Consider the following 22,793-nt stretch of genomic DNA (forward strand, 5'->3'; position numbering starts at 1 on the left):
GGTACTAAATCTAGTTAAGTTCTAAAGAAAGGTGGGAACTTACTTTAAGGAAGCAGTAAAATAAAATTCCATTATAACTCATAAGCATTAATGAATTTGAAAAATAAAATGAAATGAAGCCCATACAAATATATAGTGGAGTAGCCTATACAAGTTGTCAAATGTAAATCCACATAAATATGTATGTGTAGTGATTGCTAGAAACAAATAAGAGCTAGTATAACAGTTTTCCTGCAAATAGAACCCTTTTTGGCATAAACACATCCTTCACGTGAGTAAATAAACACCAGTAATTTTGATGAGTTCATTATATTTTCATAGAGAATTGACCCAGGATATTTGATTTCTTCTTAAATAAGTCAATATGCGTTAAGCTAACCACACACTAATTTAGGTAGAGTAGAAAATGGCAATACGTGCTTTCTAAACAACTGTATTAACAAGGGTGATCATCATAATGCTGAATAATAAACCAAGTGACAGATTTTAATTATCATTGTGGTGACTTGATTTTGATTGATGTTATATTATATAGCTCTACTTTTTAAATACATAATTTAAGTATTTTGAAAATGTTATTCCAACAAAATCTGTTAATAGTCAATAATCCAATGATTGCATAAAGTACAATTTACTATCCTGCTATTGACAACTTTTCCTAATGAAAACTCTCCACTCATTACTCACTTTGCTGTCTCCACTTACTTAAGTTGATGGATGTCCACTGGTAAAATACTTTTACAACATTTATGTTTCTTTTCCAGCTAAAGCAGGAATCAACAAGCTCTTTTTTGAGGCTAGATGATAAATATTTTAGGCTTTGCACATCATAGAGTTTCTGTTGCAACTACTCAACTTTATCCAGTGCAAAAGCATCCATAACAATATGTAAATGAATGGGCATGGGCGTGTTAAAAAAAAACTTTATTTACAGCTGAATTTGACTTATGGGCCACAGTTTGACAGTCCCTGATCCAGACAATTGTCAGTTCTTAAATTATAATGGCAAAAAAACTTTCAGAAAACAGATCTCAAATAGTATTAGACGATAGATATAATTTGCAGTATGTTTAAATCCACAGTGTAACAATAAGGTATTGATCAAAATTGTGCTTTTAAAACAATGACTAGTTATAGCTTTTTTGTGCTGGCTTATGAGAGAGACCCAACTGGAAGAGGCCAAACTTAAAGTAATATAAATTAAATATCTACTTAATTTTTTTCTTCACTATGCTTTTGTGTTGTGTCAGTATTGAAAGTAAACATAAAACAAACGGGTTGCAGGCCCCATGCAAGTCCAAAACCCAGTGAGGCACTCATTAAATAATCTCCAAAATAGTTCCAAAATAATCTCCTTTGACTTCATGTCTCACATCCAGTGCATGCTGATGCAAGAGGTGGGCTCCCAAGGCCTTGGGCAGCTCTGCCCCTGTGGCTCTACAGGGTAATAGCCTGCTTTCACAGGCTAGCAAAGAGTGCCTGCAGCTTTTCCAGATGCATGGTGCAAGGTGTAGGTGGCTCTACCACTTAGGGGGCTGGAGGATGATGGCTCTCTTCTCACAGCTCCAAAAAGCAGTGCCCTAGTGGGAACTCTGTGTGAGGGATCCAACCCCATACTTCTCTCCTGCATTGCCCTAGTAGAGGTTTGCCATGAGGGCTCCATCACTGCAGCAGACTTCTGCCTGTACATCCAGGGGTTTCCATACATCCTCTGAAATCTAGTTAGAGGTTCCCAAACCTCAACTCTTGTCTTCTGGGAACACCAAATGGAAGCCACCAAGGCTTGGGGCTTGCACCCTCTGAAGCTGCCCAAGCTGTACCTTGGCCTTTTTTAGCCATGGCTGGATCTGGAGCAGCTGGGACACAAGGTGCCATGTCTTAAGGCTGCATAGAGCAGCAGGGCCCTGGGTCTGGCCCATGAAACCATTTTTCCCTCCTTTGCCTCTGGGCCTGTGATTGCAGGGGCTGCCTTGAAGATCTCTGAAGTGTCCTGGAGATATTTTGCCCACTCTCTTGGCTATTAACATTCTGCTGCTTTTTACTTATGCAAATTTCTGTGCTAAAAACCTCTGCACCATTTTTTTTCTCATTATTTTGCATACTTTTATCTTTCAAACAACCAAAGACTTAGAGTTAAGAAAGCTGTAGACGTTCTGGTTTTTAACATACATAAAGCAGACAAGATAAATTACCCCTTTTATACAATTGAATAAATACATTGCAAGCTCTGCACTTACCTCCAATAAATATACGAAATTTGCAAGAGGTATAACTTTAGATTCAGGAATGCAGCAAAAAGTTATGAAGGCAGAAAAAAATGAAGAAAATAGTGAGAACACTCATTCAAATCCTGTCAATTCTATAAACCAGTATCAAATTCTATCTTTCCAAGGAAATACTTATTAACATTCTCATATTTCTTGAACTGAATTGGAACAGAATTGAATCAGAAAATAACCTTCCATATCTTTCCTTGAAAACAAAACTACTAAAACAAATTATTATTTTTTCAGTATGTGATTACTAGATTAGAAAAAGGTACAGAGAAGAGCAAACACCTGGGTTCTATTTGTTATTTTCTCAATTGGCTATATAACTTTCTTATTTTTCATTTTAATATTAAAATATACCTCTACTGAAAGGAACAATACAGTCATAAAATATACAAAGTGCATTGGAAGAAGTAAAAGAATCAACATTCTTGCTATTTGTTCTGTCTTTGACATCCTTTAATTCAAGTAGCACCATAAAGGCCGTCAATTATGCTCAAGGTGGGACTCAGAGGAAAGGGCATAGAAATAACCTACTTAACCATGTCTGTTGCCAGGATAGGATGTAAGCTAAAATAATAAAAGAAGTATTTGGCATTTGTTCTTTTTATGAGGCAAGCAGATTACATTAATATTTGGAGGAAATACTTAGGCAAATAATAAATATTATGCATACGGGAAGTAGCTTTTATAATGTCTTCTCACAGAATCTCTGATGGTAACAGGCTGGTCAAAGGTTTTCTTCCTGGAAGCTAGAAAACACAGATAACTAAAAAGGAAAAAGATTAAAGTCACTTTAAATAGCATGGATAAAGAAAGTGATAGTTACTATTTTGATAGGCATTCTAATATGTACATATGTAAATAAATTCAGTTTTACAAAAAGTGAACAAAATAATAATGAGCTTAACTCAGTTTTTTCTTCACAAGCTGTTATAAGAATTTTCCCAGTTTTAAAGACATGTAGTTATATGACCACTTTTAAAAATGATTGTTTATTATTAAACAATTTGGATAACCCATTATCTAAGGAATCTCCTATTCTTGACCATTTATATTGTGTCTGATTTTTCAAATAGGTAAGCAATCCTTCTATTAGCAACGCCATTTTCATAATACCTGTTATTTACTTTAACACACTTTCTTATTGTGTTAGTTTCCTATTGCTACTGTAACAAATTATCACAACTTTAGCAACTTAAAACAATACAGATTTATCAACCTAAGTTTCTGTAGGTTAGAAATTCAATGCAGATCTTGATGGACTAAAAATCAAGATGTTGACAGGGTTGTTTTCTCTTTTGGAGGCTCCAAGAGAGAATCTATTTCCTTGCCTTTTCCAATTTTTAAAGATTACCAGCATTCCTTGGCTTCTTTTAAAAATATCATTTACTTTTGCATAAATTTCTTTGATCATCAAAAGAAAAATATGATAAATTAGATTTCATCAAATTGACAACATCTGCCCCTCAAAAGATATTGACAAACTTTGTAGGCTAGTGATAATGATAGACCAGAAGAAAGTAATACACACACATGTGCATACACACACGACAAAATACTTGTTTCCTTAATACACAGAGAAAAAAAGAACCCAATGTAAGTGGGCACAAGACTTAATACACACTTCATTAAAAAAAGACATACTGGCCATGCACGGTGGCTCAAACCTGTAATCCCAGCACTTTGGGAGGCCGAGACGGGCAGATCCTGAGGTCAGGAGATCAAGACCATCCTGGCTAACACGGTGAAAGATTGTCTCTACTAAAAATACAAAAAAATTAGCCTGGCGTGGTGGTGGGCGCCTGCAGTCCCAGCTACTTGGGAGGCTGAGGCAGGAGAATGGTGTGAACCCAGGAAGTGGAGCTTGCAGTAAGCCGAGATAGTGCCATTTCACTCCAGCCTGGATGACAGAGCGAGACTCCGTCAAAAAAAAAAAAAAAAAAGATATATGGTGTTCAACCAGCACATCACTGTACTCAGAGAAAATACATATTGAAATCACAATAAGCTACCACTAGCTTATTGTGACTGTTAACTCACAATCACTAGGATGACTCAAACCATAAAGACTAAACATATGAAATGTTGAGAATGTGGAGCAGCTGGAAGCTCATATATCACTGATGGAGGTGCAAAAGTGTTAAAACTGCTTAGGAGAACTGTTTGATAATTTTTGAAAAAGCTAATCATGCATCTGCACAATGACCAAACAATTCCATTTCCAGAAAAATAAAAACATATTCCCATGAAAAGACCTACAAACAATGTTTATAACAGTCTTATTCATAGTAAATAACTCCATTGTCTACTAAAGGAGAATGAATACTATAGAAATTGTACCATATTTTTACAGTGGAATATTACTTAGTAATAAAATCCCCAAATTTTCAGAGGCTTGCAACAACATGAATTAGTCTCAAAAACATAATGTTGAGTGAAAAAGTACAAAGAGAAGTGGGCATATATTTGATGATTCATGTATGTAAAATACAAGAGAAGGTATACAATCTATGCTGATAGAAATCAGAGGGTTTACCTGGTTAGGTGAGAGGAATTTATGGGAAAGAAACATTATTGAACTTTCAGAGATTATGGCAATATTCCACATGTTGGTTAGCATGGTATTAACATGGGTGTGTAAAATTACCCATCCTTACTGAACATAACACTTATGATTTGTACATTATATTATATATAAGTTATATACCACATGTGTATACTCATTTATGAAAATGGGCAAAGATATTGAATAGACACTTCTTCAAAGAAGATATACAAATGATCAATATGCACATGAAAAAATGAGAATTATTCGTTAGGGAAATGCAAATCAAAACCATAATGAGACCGTATTTCACATGCATTAGGATGACTACGATTAAAAAGACAGATAACAAAACATTCAGGGAGAATGTGGAGAAACTGTAAACCCAATGTTCTTTGGTGAGAAGGTAAAATGGTATAACTGCTTTGGAAAACTATCTGGCAATTCCCTAAAATGTTAAATATAAAGTTTTCATACGAGCTAGCAATTTGGCTTCTTAACAGTTACATAAGATGACTGAAAACCCATGTCTACACAAAATTCATAATATCCACAAAATGGAAACAATGCAAATTGTGAATGAATTGTGAATGAATGAATGAAACAGGATATATCCATATAATGGAATATTATTCAGCAAAAAGATAGAATGAAGTACAACATGAATGGACCCTGAAAACATTGTCACTGAAAGAAGCCAGACACAAAAGAATAATATAATATTACTTTATTTGTATGAAATGTTTAGAATAGACACATACAGACAGAAGTTAGATTAGTGATTGTCAGTGGCTGGGAGAAGGGAAGTTAGGAGTGATTCCTAAAAGGTAAGGACATTTTGGGGGGATATTATATTTTCACACTAAATTGTGGTGATGATTGCACAATGCTAAATGTATTAAAAAATCCAAGAAATTGTAAACTTTAAATGGGTGTGCTGTATTGTATATAAATTATATTTCAATAAAGCTGTTTAAAAAACATACAGATCAAAACAAAATGAACAGCCTTTTAATCAGTCTACTGCTGCTATAATAAGGACAACTCCTCAGCTTGACCTTGGGGTCTACTAGTCTGGAGCCTAAGAAAATTGGACAGCCTGCCACTTCTACATTGCCAGCACATACACGGAGACAGAAACTGGTCTGTTAAAAATTCTTCCAATTAGACAGGAAGGAAGGAGAGAAGGAACAGAAGACCTCTAAACAACCAGAAAACAAATAACAAAATGTCAGAAGTAAGTCCTTACTTATTAATAATAACATTAAATGTAAATGGACCAAGCTCTCTAATCGAAAGGCATAGAGTGGCTGGATGAATAAACAAGGATGAACAATGTGTTGCCTACAAGAAACACACCTCATCTGTGAAGACACACAGACTGAAAATAAAGGAATGGAAAAAGATACTCTACGCAAATGGAAACTAAAAAAGAGCGGGAATAGCTGTACTTATATAAGGTAAAATAGATTTCAGGACAAAAACTATATAAAAACAGACAAAGAAGGTCATTATATAATGCTAAAAAGATTAATTCAGCAAGAGAATGTAACAATTGTAAATATACATGAATCCAACACTGGATCACCCAGTTCTATGAAGGAAATATCATTAGAACTAAACAGTGAGATAGACTTCAATATAATAATAGCTGGAGACTTCAAAACCCCACTTTGAACATTGGACAGACCATCCAGACAGAGAATCAAAAAAGAAACATTGGATTTAACCTGCACTATAGACCAAACGGAACTAACAGATATTTAGAGAACATTTCATCCAGCAGCTGCAGAATACACATTCTTCTTTTTAGCACATGGGTCATTCTCAAGGATATACCATATGTTATGCCACAAAAGTTTTGAAGGTCTTAAAAACTTCAAAAGAATTGAAATTATATCAAGTATCTTCTAACTACAATAGACTAAAACTAGAAATCAATAACAAGAGAAACTTTGGAAACTTTACAAAGACATGGAAATTAAACAATATGCATTTGAATAGTCAGTGGGTCAATGAAGAAATTAAGAAGGAAATTTTAAAAAAATGAATTAAATAAAAATGGAAATATTACATACCAAAAAAGTGAAAACTGTACTAAGAAGAAAGTTTATAGCAATAGCACTTACATCAAAAAAGTAAAAAAACAAACGAACAAAAAAAAACTTCAAATATCTTAATGATGCATCTTTAAGAACTAGAAAAGCAAGAGCAAACCAAACCCAAAATTAGTAGAAGAAAAGAAATAATCAGAACAGAAATAAATGAAATTAAAATAAAAAATACAAAAGATCCATAAAATGAAAAGTTGGACTTTTGAAATGATAAATAAATGACAATCCTTTAGCTAGACTAATTGAGATAAAAAGAGAGAAGACTCAAATAAAAAAAATCAGAGATGAAAAAGGAAACATTGTTACTGATAAGAGAGAAATTTGAAAGGATCATTAAAGGCTACTATGAGCAATTATATGCCAATAAATTGGAAAACCTAGAAGAAACAGATACATTCCTAGGCACATACAACCTACCAAGATTGAGCCATGAACAAATAAAAAAACCTGAACAGACCACAACAAGTAAAGAGATTGAAGCTATAACAAAAATCTCCCAGCAAAGATAAGCCTAGAACCCAGTGGTTTCACTGCTGGATTTTACCAAATATTTAAAGAAGAGCTATAATAATCCCAACCTTACTCAAACTGTTCCAAAAAACAGAGGAGGAGGGAATACTTCCAAACTGATTCTACAAGGCGAGTGTTATCCTGATCTCCAAACCAGACAAAGACACATCAAAAAAAAAAAAAAAAAAAAGAAAACTACAGACCAACATCCATGAGGAACGTTGATGCAAAATCATTAATAAAATGCAAGAAAGCCAAATTCAACAACACATTAAAAATATCATTCTTCATGACCAAGTGGGATTTATCCCAGGGATGCAAGGATGGTTCAACATATGCAAATCAATCAATGTGATACATCCTATCAACAGCATTAAGGATAAAAGCCTTATGGTCATTTCAATTGATGCTGAAAATCATTTGATAAAACTCAACATTTCTTCATGATAAAAGCCTGAAAAAACTAGGTAGAGAAGGAACATACCTCAACACAATAAAAGCCGTATATGACAGATCCACAGCTAATATCACATTGAATGGGGAAAAACTGAAAGCCTTTCCTCTAAATGCGGAACACAACAGCCCACTTTCACCAGAATAATAGAAGTTCTAGATACAGCAATCAGACAAGAGAAAGAAATAAAGGGCATCCAAGTTGTAAAGGAGGAAGTCAAATTATCCTTGTTTGCAGATGATATAATCTTATATTGGGAATAACTTAAAGATGTCACCAGAAAACTGTTAGAACTGATAAACAAATTCACTAAAGTTGCAGGATATAAAATCAACATAGAAAAATCTAGCATTTCTTTATGCCAACAACAAACAATCTGAAAAAGAAATCAAGAAAGTAATCCCATTTATAACAGCTACAAATAAAATTAAATACTTAGGAATAAACTTAACCAAAGAAGTGAAAGTTCTCTACAATAAAAACTATAAAACACTGGCGTAATAAATTGAAGATGATACAAAAAATGAGAAAATATTCCATGTTCATGGATTTGAAAAATCAATATTGTTAAAATGTCCATACTACCCAAAGCAATCTACAGGTTCAATGTAATCCCTGTTAAAATAGTGATTACATTCTTCACAGAAATAAAAAAAATCCTAAAATTTATATGAAACCGTAAAAGACCCAGAATATCCAAAGCTATGCTGAGCAAAAAGAACAAAACTTGAGGAATCAAATTACCTGATTTCAAATTATACTATGGAGCTATAGTAACCAAAACAGTATGGTACTGGTATACAAAAAGACAAACAAATGAATGGAATAGAATAAAGAACCCAGAGACAAATTCATACATCTACAGTGAACTCATTTTTGACAAAAGTGCCAAGATATACACTGGGAAAAGGACATTCTCTTCAATAAACGGTGCTGGGGAAACTGGATATTCATATGCAGAATAATGAGACTCCTTATTTCTCACCATATACAGAAATCAAATCAAAATGGATTAAAAACTTAAATCTAAAACCCCAAACTAAGAATTCTTGGCAAATATTTCTTATGCCATATATATGCCATAAGCCCAGGCAACCAAAGCAAAAATGAGTGAATGAGATCACATTAATTTAAAAAGCTCCTGCACAGTAAAGGAAACAATCAATGAAGCTAAGAGATGACCTACAAAATGGGTAAAATATTTTTAAACTATCCATCTGATAAGGGATTAATAACCAGGATATACAAGGAACTCAAAAACTCAATAGGAAAAAAATTAATAATTTGATTAAAAATGGGCAAAAATCTGAATAGACATTTCTCAACAAAAACATACAAATGGCAAGCAGACATATGAAAAGCTGTTCAACATCAATGATTGTCAGAGAAGTACAAATCCAAACTACAATGAGATATCATCTCATCTCAGTTAAAAGAGCTTTTATTCAAAAGACAACTAATAACAAATACTAGTGAAGATGTGGAGAAAAGAGAATGCTTGTACACTGTTGGTGGGGATATAAATTAGTGCAATTACTATGGGGAGTGGTACTGAGGTTCCTCCAAAAACTAAAAAAATAGAGCTACCATATGATCTAGCAATCTCACTGCCAGGTATAAACCCAAAATAAAGGAAATGAGTATAGAAAGAGATATCTGCACTCCCATGTTTATTGCAGCACTATTCGCAATAGCCCAGGTAGGAAGCAATCTAGGTGTCAATCAACAGACAAATGCATAAAGAAAATGTGATTCATATAACAATGGAGCACTATTCAGTCACAAAAAAGAATGAGATCTGTTATTTGCAACATGACTGGAACTGGAGGACTTTATGTTAAGTAAGTTGAGCCAGGCACAGAAAGACAAACTTCCCATATTCTCACTTATCTGAGAGAGCTGAAAACTAAAACAAGTGAACCTTTGGAGATAGAGAAGAATGATGAGGGTAGGTGGGGGGTAGGAGGGGAAATGAAGATGGTTAATGGGTTTAAAAATATAGTTAGAATGAATAAGATATAGTATTTAATAGCACAAAAGGGTTAGTCCCGTCAACAATGATTTATTGTGCATTTAAAAAAACTGAAAGACAGCCCGATGGCTTATGCCTGTAATCTCAGCACTTTGGGAGGCCAAGGTGAACGGATCACTTGAGACCAGTAGTTTGAGACCAGCCTGGCCAACATGGTGAAACCCCTTCACTACTAAAAAAATACAAAAATTAGACAGGCGTGATGGCAAGTGCCTGTAATCCCAGCTACCTGGGAGGCTGAGGCAGGAGAATCACTTGAACCCAGGAGGCGGAGGTTGCAGTGAGCCAAGATTATGTTACTGCACTCCAGCCTGGGCGACAGAGTGAGACTCTATCTCAAAAAATATATAAAAATTAAAAAATAAAAAACAAAAATAACTAAAGAGTACAATTGAATTGTTTGTATGCACAAAGTAAAGAATAAATGCTTGAGGCAATGGATACTCCATTTACCCTGTATGCCTGTACCAAAATATGTCACCTCATAAATATATACACCTGCTACGTATCCACAAAAGTTTTAAAAATTTCTTTCAGTTATTAGACAATTTAGTGAATAATTTTGTACTCATGAATGCCTGGTCAAAGGTATTTTCCTGTGGGGAATATTCTTCAGGAATATTTGACTAATATTAATTACATATTTAATAATTTAATATTAAATTAATATTTAATATTAGCATAAATGTTCCTGAGGAATATTTCTAATTATGATTGTAAAGAATTAAAAGTGCACCATACATTTGCTTTCTTTTAGGCTGGGAAGTATGCAGGACTTCCGTTTGCAGAGCACAACCTTGCAGCAGCATGACAAATGCTGAGGATGCCTGCGTGTGAAGCTGCATGTTTTATGCATGTCACCAGGCCAGATCAAGTCTTGGCATGTCATTACCAATGAGTTGTGAAGCTGAAGGAATCTTTTCTAAACTATTGATTCTAAAGAACAAGTTTTGATCAACTCTGCTAGAGGAATGTCTGAACTAGTTTTCTATTCTCTCTGTAGAAACAGACATTACAAAAATCATTGTCATGGGGAGGCTAAGCAAGGACAATGTAATCCAACAGTGTAGAAAAAAGTATTAGGAAATTAACTGTTCAGAATATTATGCCATGTTGATTTTAATTTTATTTGTAGTATCCATCAGTTTTACATTTAATAATTTACCATAAATCATTTTTCTCATTCTAATTACATATTTATGTGTGAACCTAATTAAATGAATAAAAGTTAGATTTTAAATTTAATTTTTTAAATTGTGCTTGTTGCATATGGTTCCTTGCTTTCGTTTTCTTTGTTAATTCACTTTTTTCAAGAGCATTTTGAAGTTTTTCTCTTCTTTTTTCAGTTGTAATCGTGACAGCTTTGACTCAAAATTAATTCATTGCTTAAAACAAATGCCCCCGTCATTCTGTTTTATTTTTTAATCTATAATGTTCAAATGCATTTATCAAACACATCCGTGGTTTGCCCACTGTTTCCTGCAACATTTGGCATTCCATCAGCTTTAGCATCTTCCATAGACTTTTCTGTGCCCTCTCAATAGATAGCCATATAATTTCTCTTCTTAATCAGACACAAAGCAGCCTTATATTATCGTCACAGAATAGGAATTCTAGTTTTGAAATTTTGACATTGAACACTGTTAGTATTTCCTGTTGATAAATTATGACCAATCCTATAACACGGAGTCACCTGCATTCAATCTACTGACCTTACAATCAGTTCATTCACCTCATACAGTATGGCTTGGTAACACTGTGCAAAATATAATCTTCCTGTAGATCAGAGATGTCAAAAGGGACAGATTTTAAAAACACAACAAATATAAGGCACTTGCATTGTAATTGGTTTTGGGAAGTTGTGTTTGAAATGCAGGCGTGGTTTATCTCTATCCAGCTATAGCTTGTGTGTGAAAAAAAAAAAAAAGAGGAGACAGGGAAAGTCAAATTTCTATGTTTTTCCTCTCCTTAATCTGTCACAGGCCAGTGATCGGGTTAATAGACTGGAGAAAAAACTATCTTGTCAAGATAAACTGAACTTTTATCACAACTAGGTCCTACCATCAATGAGTTGTCATAAAACAGAAAAAAAAAAGAAAAAATCTCTAACAATCTTTCGTTTTATCTATAGAGCACCCGCTGTCCCAAATGATGCCAAACTGACTGACAGCAGGTAGTTTTTAAGAAAAACCAGCTCCTTTTCTCCCTTGGGCTTCTGTGCCTTTACTGAGCCCTTGGCGTGGGATTGTACAGCGGGAAAAGTCAATAGCGCCTGCTGTCAACACAATGTGTCTATGTGCATTTTTTAAGTCTCTGCCTTCTTGAAGTTCAGTTGTCAGGAACCTCGCTTTTAAATAGATTTCAGTGTCAATATGTGCTGCTTCCCACTAATTCTAAGAAATGGCCACAAAGAGCAGGATCAGATGCTTTTTCAGGTTGTTGGCAGTGCTGATACTTATTGGCTGTCCACCCATCAGGAAACATCTTTAGAAACCTGGAAGGCCTGGATGAAAAGAACAGCCTCACAGCTTTTTTCATGAAGTTTTATTATCACCAGGCTAACTATAATGTGTGTATATATATATTAGACATAGAGTTGAAATGTATTCTTGTCTTAGATATTGAGTGTCTATTTTTGAATAAATGCAATGGCAAACTAAGGACTACATGTAATAGCTTCAATATTTTCTAATACGCATGAATTACTATAGCTACAGAAACATCTGGCTGTCAATTTCTGTAGATTACATAAATTTTTTATTTATTTTGCTGTTTAGAGTAGTCCTCATTCAGTCTATAAACATACTTTCCCCAAATTCATATATAGATAGATACTTTTTGGAGGGAAGAGACAATTTTGCTGATTTAAGAAAAAATTCTACGTAAGCTGATCAACTAAATTGACTTCATGGTTTTAAAAGGTAGATCAAATTAATTAAATAGAATTTGAGATGCATTTAGCATCAGTCTCTCTAAGCCTCAATATTATTGTGGACATTTACTAAAAACATTGAATCAGATTAATTTATTCTTTCTTTTCCACCACAAAATAGTTTAAGTAACTTAAACAGACAATGCACTGTGTTGTATACCTCATGGTATTGAGAGATAAATTAATTCCTTTACTAATCAAGAATTTAAATTCTAGTATCTTCCTGGGCACAGCCAGAAACAAAACTAAAGTAAGAATTATAACCGAAATACAGCAGTGGCAATAGAGGGGAAAACTATAATTAATTCATTATTACTAGAAATATAGCTTTGTGAAGAAAATGGCTTTTAATCTGAACTTTGAAAGATGATCAGAATGCCTATAGTTGGAATTGGGGTGGGGAATGGTAGGAAAAGTATTCCATACTGAGAAATTGGTAGGAATGCTGAGGTTATAAACACCAGTTAAGTTAAAAAATTAGAAATTATTTATGGTTTTATGTGTATATAGAGTAGGGAGGGAAGTGAGCCATGCAGTGAAGTTGGTAAATAAAAAATAACCATTAACTTATCCTGAGAGGCTCTTATAAAACATGGTATATATAATTAAGATTTTTTCAGTTCATTCATTTATTTATCCATTTATTCACTTATTTATTTCTTTTAATAACAAACATCTGTTGAGGTCCTACTATTAGCCAGGATGTATTTTAGGCACTGGAAACACAGAACTATAAAAAATAATGTTTTTGTTTTTCATGAAATTAATATTTTAGTATAGGGAGACAGAAAATCAATGAGTACACAGAAAGGTACATAAATATCAAGTAGAATGAACTTCAAAGAGACAAAAAGGCAGAGCAGTAAGATAGAGAGATAGATGGGATGAATAGAAAATGGTACTATTTTAATACTGTGGTCATATTAGACCTCTCTGACATACGACATTTGAGCCAAAATTTGAAAGAGTCAAAATCAAGATTTACAAAGAGAGAAGGGGAAAAATGTTCCAAGCAGAGAGAACAGTAAGTTCCAAGGACCCGAGGCAGGAGAGACCAGTGATCTTTCTCAGTTTTCATATCAAATGAAGTGGTCCCATTACGTAATCTCTGACGTTTGTAGAGTAGTGTTTAGTTTCTTTAATTTTCCATGAGAAGCAACTGATGTATTAAAAACAATTCAGATATATGTTTTAGAAAAAGGGGTACTTTAACTTTTCCGCAGAATAATAGTTTTCAAGTGGTTCTGAAAATGGGGTATAACTTTGTGATGGAGCACAGGAATACACTTTGAAGCTTTCTTTGCTGTACTTGAGCATAAATTATTTAGGGCTATACTACCCACAGTCACATAATTTCATACACTGAGCACTCCAGTTCTATTTCAGTTAACTCTCCAGATGGTGTTATTATTTTAATAGTTCATATGAAAAGAAACAAAATAGTAGAAATCATTTCAAGTCGAAAAATATAATGTCCCAATCATTGGCAAAATATTGTACCTTTGTTTAGTTTTTACTTTCTTCTAAAGAATAGGAAAACTACAATTATGTCATCATTTTGAATATTAGTCAACACATGCAAAATCCAAAGTCTGGGTATTGTGGAACAATGGTACCCCGCATGACTTGACAGCTTGCCTATAAATGAAAAATGAGAAAACGAGTGATAACTCCTCAATTGAGATTTCCAATGCAGCTAAATTAAAGAGAGTTGATGCTTTAGCAAAGGAGAAATTTTGACATACTTACAAGTTAAGTCATATTAACAGATCTTTTTATTTTCCAAAATAATAATCCAGAGTTTTTTTTTTTTTTACGTATTTCTTATAGTGTGTTACAGATTAGAAAAAATCATTCAAAAATGGTACAGTTTGCTTTATCTTTGAAGGTCTTATTTGGCCAAAACCTGATGCTTATATTTATGGGTAATCAGAAATATTTAATGAGCTATTTCCAAATTAGGTATATTTTAGTACCTTTCATGAAGGTCGCTATCATTTGCTGAAAAATTGTTCCTGTAAGTTTCCTGGTAGAAGGCTGATACTCTTAGCAGAATCACATCAATTGACAGAGCTGAGGAGGGGAGTAAATTCTGGACCCTCGTTGGTCTGAAATGCTCTAGTTAAGGAATATTTGCATGACTTAAGTGTTCCAGCAGTAGCCAGCATAAGCTTAGGCATTATATTATTAAATAAAAATGCACTCCAAACCTTTATGCTTTAGAAAGGAAAAAGTATGTTGTTGGAGACTTATGTTTCTGTTCAATGAATGGAAATTCATTTGCTTTTCTGATCTGAATTAGAGTAAATTTTCCATTAAGGGAAGCAATGTATCTCCAGAAAACAGCAGAATTCAGACAGAACCTAAAAGGAAGGCACATAGATCTTACTAGGGGCACTCAGGATAGACAGGGGAAGCCCTTGTGGTTAATAACAGTAGGCATTTTGCAATTTATCAACAAAAGCAAGCCTCTGAAGAAAGCATCATTAAAGACTCGATATTTGAAGCAAACTTTGAGAATTAGATTAGCCATGTCTCAGGCTAATCTACAAGGACTAAGAAAGGTCACTGATTAAGAAATTGATCAATTTTAGCAGAAGTAAAGAGGAACAACAACATGGGATCAAATGGAGAGTCTGCTTAAACTAGAAGAAAAAGCCAGACTGGATCTTAATAAACCAAATGCAGTTATTATGTCTTCAGAAAAAAATCAGATGTTGACATCAACAAACTGACATTGTACACGCTATTGTATTTGCAGCTGTTATTGTATTTTTTGGCTCAAATTAGGTATATATATACATATATATGTATGTTTGTGTGGGCCTTATGGCTATTGTTCATCTTACAGGTACAATATGTCTCTTATAATTACTATACTGATTTCAGTAGAAACCACACATGATTAAGCCTTGCTAAGCTACAAATATTTCAAGAGTGGTCCGTATTTACATTTATCCTATTCAGAAACAAGACAAATGATTGAGAGTCCATGTATCCCAAATAAATATATATGACAATAACTGAAATAGAACTTTGACTCAGGATGCTGTGCAGTTTCCTGAGTAAGAAATTTATATATATATATAAAATATATATATAATTAGGGATATATATATAAAATTAGGATATATATATAATTATACATACATATCTATATATACATATATGTATACTTACAATTAGGAGATATATTTATAATTATACATATATATCTCTATATATACATATATCCTAATTATACATATTTAATTATACATATATTTCTATATATACATATAAATCTATATATACATATATATGTATATACATATAATTAAGATATATAATTATACATATATATCTATATGTATACATATATCCTAATTTTATATATATATCCCTAATTATATATATATATTTTATATATATATATATATAAATTTCTTATTCAGGAAACTGCACAGCATCCTGAGTCAAAGTTCTATTTCAGCTATTGTCATATATATTTATTTGAGATAGATGGACTCTCAATCATTTGTCTTGTTTCTGAATAGGATAAATATAAATATGGATCACTCTTAAAATATTTGTAGCTTAGCAAGGCTTAATCATGTGTAGTTTCTATTGAAATCAGTATAGTAATTATAAGAGACATATTGTACCTGTTAGATGAACAATAGCCATAAGGCCCACACAAACATTTTGCAGAGCTTTCCTTAAGTGTCACTTAGCAGTACAATACAAACTGAACTGGGGACTACAGAGTCTGTTTAACAATGGGACCTAAAAGCCCTGGTTGCCCTAGAGACAAGGCCACCTCAGCATAGATGCAACTTTCATGAACCTTGTAACAAAGCTTGCCCTTACAAGAATAGCTAAAGTCCCTTTATGAAAGAAGCACCTCGTAACTGACCTGGACTGAATATAGATATAGGAAAGAGGAAAGAATCCCTCAAACTCTCAGAAAAGTCTCCAAAGGGAGATCCTCCCAGTAAGTCAGTCAACTGACCCCTGACTGTGTCTGGCCCGGGTCACTGGGCCTGTTCCTGCTGTCTGTCTTGTAAGATCCTTGGTAGAATAAACTGCTTGAGTATCAGATGGTGCCTAAGAGTTACCTTTAATAGGAATAAGACTGAAGGAGAAAAACTGCCCCTGGGGAAGCTGGTTAAATAGGACCAACTGGGAGCCCCAAATCTGATGGTCTATCAAGGTCTTGTCACTGCCAGTCATAATGATTAGGGAAATACTTTAGCATCGAAGACAAAGATGAAAAATTATTCCTACTTTCTCCCCCATAGCAAATTTAGGATATTTTCATTTATTTGATCATAATTTATATATTCCTCTGGAAATATATTTATGTCACTTTGTTAAATTATTTGCTGTGTATGAAAATACATGAAATGAAGCCTGCCCACCAAGAGATTATAATTTATGAATGTTGCACATATAAAAAGATGACATGAAGACATTATTGATAATCAGTTACATGAAGGTCATATAAGAAATAGCTATGATTATGCTATAGTCAAAGGGGAGGAAGTAAGTAGAACATTAAAATTAGGTACACATGATTGCAAATCCATGTTTTACCATTTGCTAAGTGTATAGCTAATTATTACAAATAATTTGTCTGGTTATTTCTGTTACTAAGAATTGTCACTTATTGTTACAAACCAGTCTGTAACTCAGTTTTCAGATTTATTCTATGGGCATAATACCTCCTCACAGTCTCTCAAAAGGGTTAAATAAACTAAGGTAGTGAAGCACTGAACAGAGTTCTTAGTATATATTATGACATCAAAGATTAGTACTTTTTATTATGGAAAGAACACAGAAAAAACAAGACGATTTAAGGTTTGCTGCAACCACATTCTTTATTTAGTTCTTAGGTTCTCCTAAAATAAAATTCCTGGAGTACTTACCTCAATATGAAGTTTTAAAATTACAACAGTATTGATAATTATTAAAATAAGAAATAGGCTGGGTATGGTGGCTCACTCCTGTAATCCCGCCAGTTTGGGAGGCTGAGGCAGGTGGATCCCTTGAGCCCAGGGGTTCCAGGTCAGCCTGGCCAACATGGTGAAACTCCATCTTTACAAAAAATACAAAAATTAGCTGGGTGTAGTGGTGTGCACCTGTAGCCTCAGCTACTCGGGAGGCTGAGGCACAAGAATTTCTTGAGCCCAGGAGGTGGAGATTTCAGTGAGCCGAGATCGCGCCACTGGACTCCGGTCAGGGCAACAGAGACAGACTCTGTCCCCCACCACTTGCCCCACCGCAAAAAAAGTTATAGAACATTGACTCTTCCATTCCCTATGCTAAGGGTGTTATGTCAAGTAATCCTCAACAGTACACTAAAAAAAGTATTGTTCTTATGACTGTACAATGAGGAAGCAATAGAAGAGATAGATCCATGAACTTGACTCAAATTTAAAATGGTGTAAACATTTTTATAGATAAAAATACACAGAGGAACGCCTTTACATGTTGTTTAATTCACTTACTGTGACGGATAATGAAATGTACCTTTTAGAAAGTAATTTAAAAGACAAGAATATAAAACAAGCAATCAATAGCTTGAGCTCTGAAGTGCATTTCATAATGTGTTTCAGAATATAAATCAAATTAACTACAATGAATATTTGTCAGTGTTTAATAAAATATCAATATATAAATAGAAACAAAATGAAGGAGTTGCAGCTTTTCCTACAACCATAACCTGAATTTGTTTAGGTGCAATTTTTTCTCAGTTGTTCCTACTTGTAAATATGGGAACAAGATGATAACATACTCTCCTATATCACTCTGCTGTATCTCAAATGCAATGTGAAGACCCTGAATTAATAATTCACAAAATAATAACATTCAGGCATTTCTACTGTCCAATAATAGAAACATGCTGAAAAGATTCAAAGAATAATGAGGATATTAGAGATTCTAAAACATGAAATAACAAAAGAGAAAACAACTTTCTAGCAAGAGAATTTGAACATAGGTGGAACAATTGCCTTGGCTATTATTGACATACTTTCAAAACAATTATGGAATTTATAATGCTCTCTAAAAACACTTTGTGAGGTTTGATAGAGAAAGCCTTGTTTTAAAAAATCAGTGCTTCAGAAACCAGAATAAATGGATATAGAGATATAGTTACACGGGACTAGTAATAAAGATACTTTGAAGTTGTATTCACTTCACTCTCACACTCAAAAACCACTGAATCCACATTCTTCAGTATATAACTAAACACATTCCAAATTGTACTCATCTTCCCAAAGAAATACGGCTAGAGTTTATCTTAGCAACGAATCAAATTTAATAGAAAATAAGAGATGGTTTAAAGTAGATGTGTCGATAGAGTTAGCATCATAAAATTTGGATTTTACCTGTCTTTAAAAAAATTAGGTGATTTTGAAAAAAAACAAGTTTGTATTCAAAATAAGTTTTTGATCTAATGAATATACAGGTACTGTTTTAAACTCTTTATATATTCTCCTTTAATCCTCATATCATCTCCGTGGGGCAGATAGTACAATATATAATGATCCTCTTAAAGAGAAGCCTGAGACATGGAAAAATTATGTATCTTGTTCAAAATCTCCTAATTAGTGAGTGGAGAACTTTCACACAAATATCTGACTTGTACATTATGTATGTAATTTGCCTAACAAGGTTAGTATTTTATCATTTTTATGATCATGACTATCATAACCAGTAATATATCACATCTGTTGAGTACCTTATCACCACTAAATGCTTTTTCACACAGCAATGTGTTTGGTTTGTATATAAACCTTTCAAGTGAACAGGGTAAATATTAATGTTCCCATTTTACAGACAGAGGGCAAGTAAGTAACATTTCACCACAAGGAAAAACAGAGCCAGAGAAGAAAGCTGGGCTTTTTTCACTCACAGTCCAGGCTGATTTACATAATTCAAATACTTGTGTCACTGCAGTAAAATTACTATCTGAAATATTTTATTAAGTCTCTCTCTCTCTCTCTCTCACACACACACACACACACACCCCTTAAGAAGCTATAAATGCAAACAGGTTAGAATGACTACTTAGTGTGTAATATTTACTGAGCATAGATTTAAGTGATGGTGCACTGTACTTCCGTGGACATAATAGTTCTGACTAAAATTCAGCATCCAATCTCCTTTTTAGAATATATGTCAGAGAAAGCTCTGGGCTCTCAAAATAATGTTAGCATCAAACAAATAAACAAAGAATGAATAATTTTAGATAATTTACTTTACATAATAAAATCAGATTGACCAGAGCTCAATTAGCTTTAGGAAATTCTAGAATCTTGATTATAGATGTTTAGAACTTGTTACGTTATTAGATTTGCTTAAAAAATAATAGATGATAAAAGATATTATTTGACATCATATCTTACCTTGCTAGGGGCTGTCACTTAATTTGTAAGGCAGAGAGAAATAACTGTCTTATAACAAGTACAATAACCAAGTTCTTGTTCTCTCCTTTTATAGAGGGGTTATCATTAGGTGGTAGCTGCCAAGCCAGAGGCTGTATTTTTTGTCTCTAGATGCTGACTAGCTGTTATACTAGTATTGCTTGTCTTAAGGTCCCTCACTGCAAAACACTCTTCCAAAGCCTTATATCTCATTTTGTATTAATAATTTGTATCTTTTTTTTTACATCAGAAGGAAGCTCTAGCATTTTATAAGCATCAGAACCTGCAGTATTTGAAAATTGCAGCCCCCTTTTACATCCAGATAAGGGTACATGACTAGTTCTCATCAAAGGACGGCGAACAAAAGTGTATTTATAATTTTTAGCCTGGGCTTTTAAGAAATAAATTGTGCTTCTTCATGTTGTTATTGTTTCTGTTGGATGGATACTAATGCCTAGGGCATTCATCAGCCTAAATGATTCTATGGCACAGAGATTCACTACTCCACTGACAGTATGAACACCCTTTGTGAGCAAGAAGTAAATCTCTATTCTTTTAAGCCTTAGAAATTTGGGGTTTATGTGTTATAGGAGTTTGTGTTACCCTAACTAACAGAGGTCATGATTTGAGTTGGGGCTGAAATTGCCATTCAAAGTTAAACAAACTGGATAAAAATCTATTCTATATCAAACTTGAAAGAGACTACTTCAAATATCCAAAACTTTTATAAGAAATAAAACTGTTCTTTAATCATAAGGTGATGAGTTTCATGATAAAGTTGAAGAACACAAAGAGAGGCTTCCCCCTCCCTTTCATAATATGGGTGGCATGGAAGTTCTCCTGTCTACAGTAAGGAGGAGTGGATATGTTTTTGAAATAAGGAAAGTAAGACACAATAAGAATCCCACATATATTATAAAATAGAACACTAATAAAAATAACTTTTAAAATCTTGTGAGCTGTAAGGCAAGGGCAGTGGCCTTGGGGAAGGACAGACCTGAGTTTATACATTGGTTTTATCTTTCACAAGCTGCTTATCCTTAGATGAGGTTCTTAATCCCTATGCCTTTTACCATATCTGTCAAATAATGTCCTCTTAGCATTTGTCTCTGCTATTAATATTGTTGTTGGTGGTGGTGACAGTGGTGGTGGTGTGTGTGGTGCATGTGTGTGTGTGCATATGTGTGTCTATGTGTGTGTGTATGTGTGTGTGAGAGAGAGAGAAGTGGAGATATCATAGTAGCTTGCAAGTCAGATAATTTTTCTCCTTAAACTGATAAAGAATTGAAATATTATCTAAAAATTTATTTAGCTATCATGCCACACTGTTAAAAGAGAAAAATAAAAATCATGGAATTGAGTTCTCTTAGCAGAGTTTGAAAATATGGAAATGAATGTTTTGTGAGCCAGGCAACACATGAAATGACAACCTGACAGCCACTGGAGGTGCATAAAGAAATATTCCCTTCTGGCTATAAAATGGGAATAGTTATGATCAAAGGATGAACAGCTTGCATAAGAACACAGAGTAGGGATCAACTAATTTTGCTTTGTGAAGTACTGGAAGGAACTACATAAAATTAGATGAAAAATCGGGGCAAGGATATGTCATTCGGATGAAACAAAATGCACATGCCACTGAGGCATGAATGCTTCCAATGGGTGTAGGGAAGCTTGAAAAGGTCCAGGAACTGGAGCTTAAAGTAATTGTGTTCAGCCTCCATGAAAAGCTCTCTGATTGTAATGTGGCAGCTGGAATGGCTTTAGGAAGAGTGTCAAGGGAATCCAGGTAAGAGATAGGTAGTTTCTGAGCAGAACCAATGACACCACATACAGAAATAATCTGGGACCAGCAGTGCACAGTGTTCACTCCACCTGGAAAGCCCTTACCATTTCTCCTTCAAACTCTTCCTTCAATTGTTGCTCAAGGTTTACCTCCTTTAGGAAGCCTTCCTCGACTACAGAGGTTGAGTTACGTAACCCTCATCTGGGCACGTATTGCCCCTGTGCTGCCTCTATTATAGCACTTCTCAAACTACTACTATAGCACTTCTCAAACTGTAAACATTTACATGTGACATGTTAAATTACTTCAATTCATTTGCTCACATGAGCATCCAATAGAGTCTGACAGTGTGGAGGTAGAGAACAAATCAGATAGGAGTCTAGAAATCTTAGAAATACGTGAAACTGGATTTAAAAAATGAGAAATGGAATGCAATTTGGATTCAAAGCCTTGGGGAGAGGAATTCATGCAAGTGGAAACAGCCCAAGAAAACACAGATGTTGGAAAGCAAAGGGCGAGTGCAGCACGTTTTTTGAGTTTAGTTTAATCATGAGGTAAGTGAGGATGATGCACTGGAAGCCATTTGAGGAAATTGATTGAGGTCCTATAGTTTAGAACTTCTAATTCTAGATAAAGACTTAAGACATTGATTCTAAGAAGAATAGCAGCCTAAGACTTTTTTTTTTTTTTTTTTTTAAGAATCCAAATGACACAGAGCTGTGCTTGTAACAATGACCG

The 22,793-nt window shown here is 34.0% G+C and overlaps 1 long non-coding RNA gene across 1 annotated transcript in view; it reads right to left on the bottom strand.

The window, feature by feature from the left end:
* Positions 1-2,770: 2,770 nt before the first annotated feature.
* LOC109026252 (uncharacterized) overlaps positions 2,771-22,793 on the bottom strand; it is a 56,804-nt gene continuing 36,781 nt past the window's right edge. Inside the window, exon 5 of the long non-coding RNA XR_008678168.2 lies at positions 2,771-3,039. This is a non-coding gene — a long non-coding RNA (uncharacterized lncRNA). The remainder of the gene's footprint in view (positions 3,040-22,793) is intronic.

The sequence above is a fragment of the Gorilla gorilla genome, chromosome 2 (genome assembly GCF_029281585.2).
Source record: "Gorilla gorilla gorilla isolate KB3781 chromosome 2, NHGRI_mGorGor1-v2.1_pri, whole genome shotgun sequence".
In the NCBI taxonomy this organism is placed as follows: domain Eukaryota; kingdom Metazoa; phylum Chordata; class Mammalia; order Primates; family Hominidae; genus Gorilla; species Gorilla gorilla.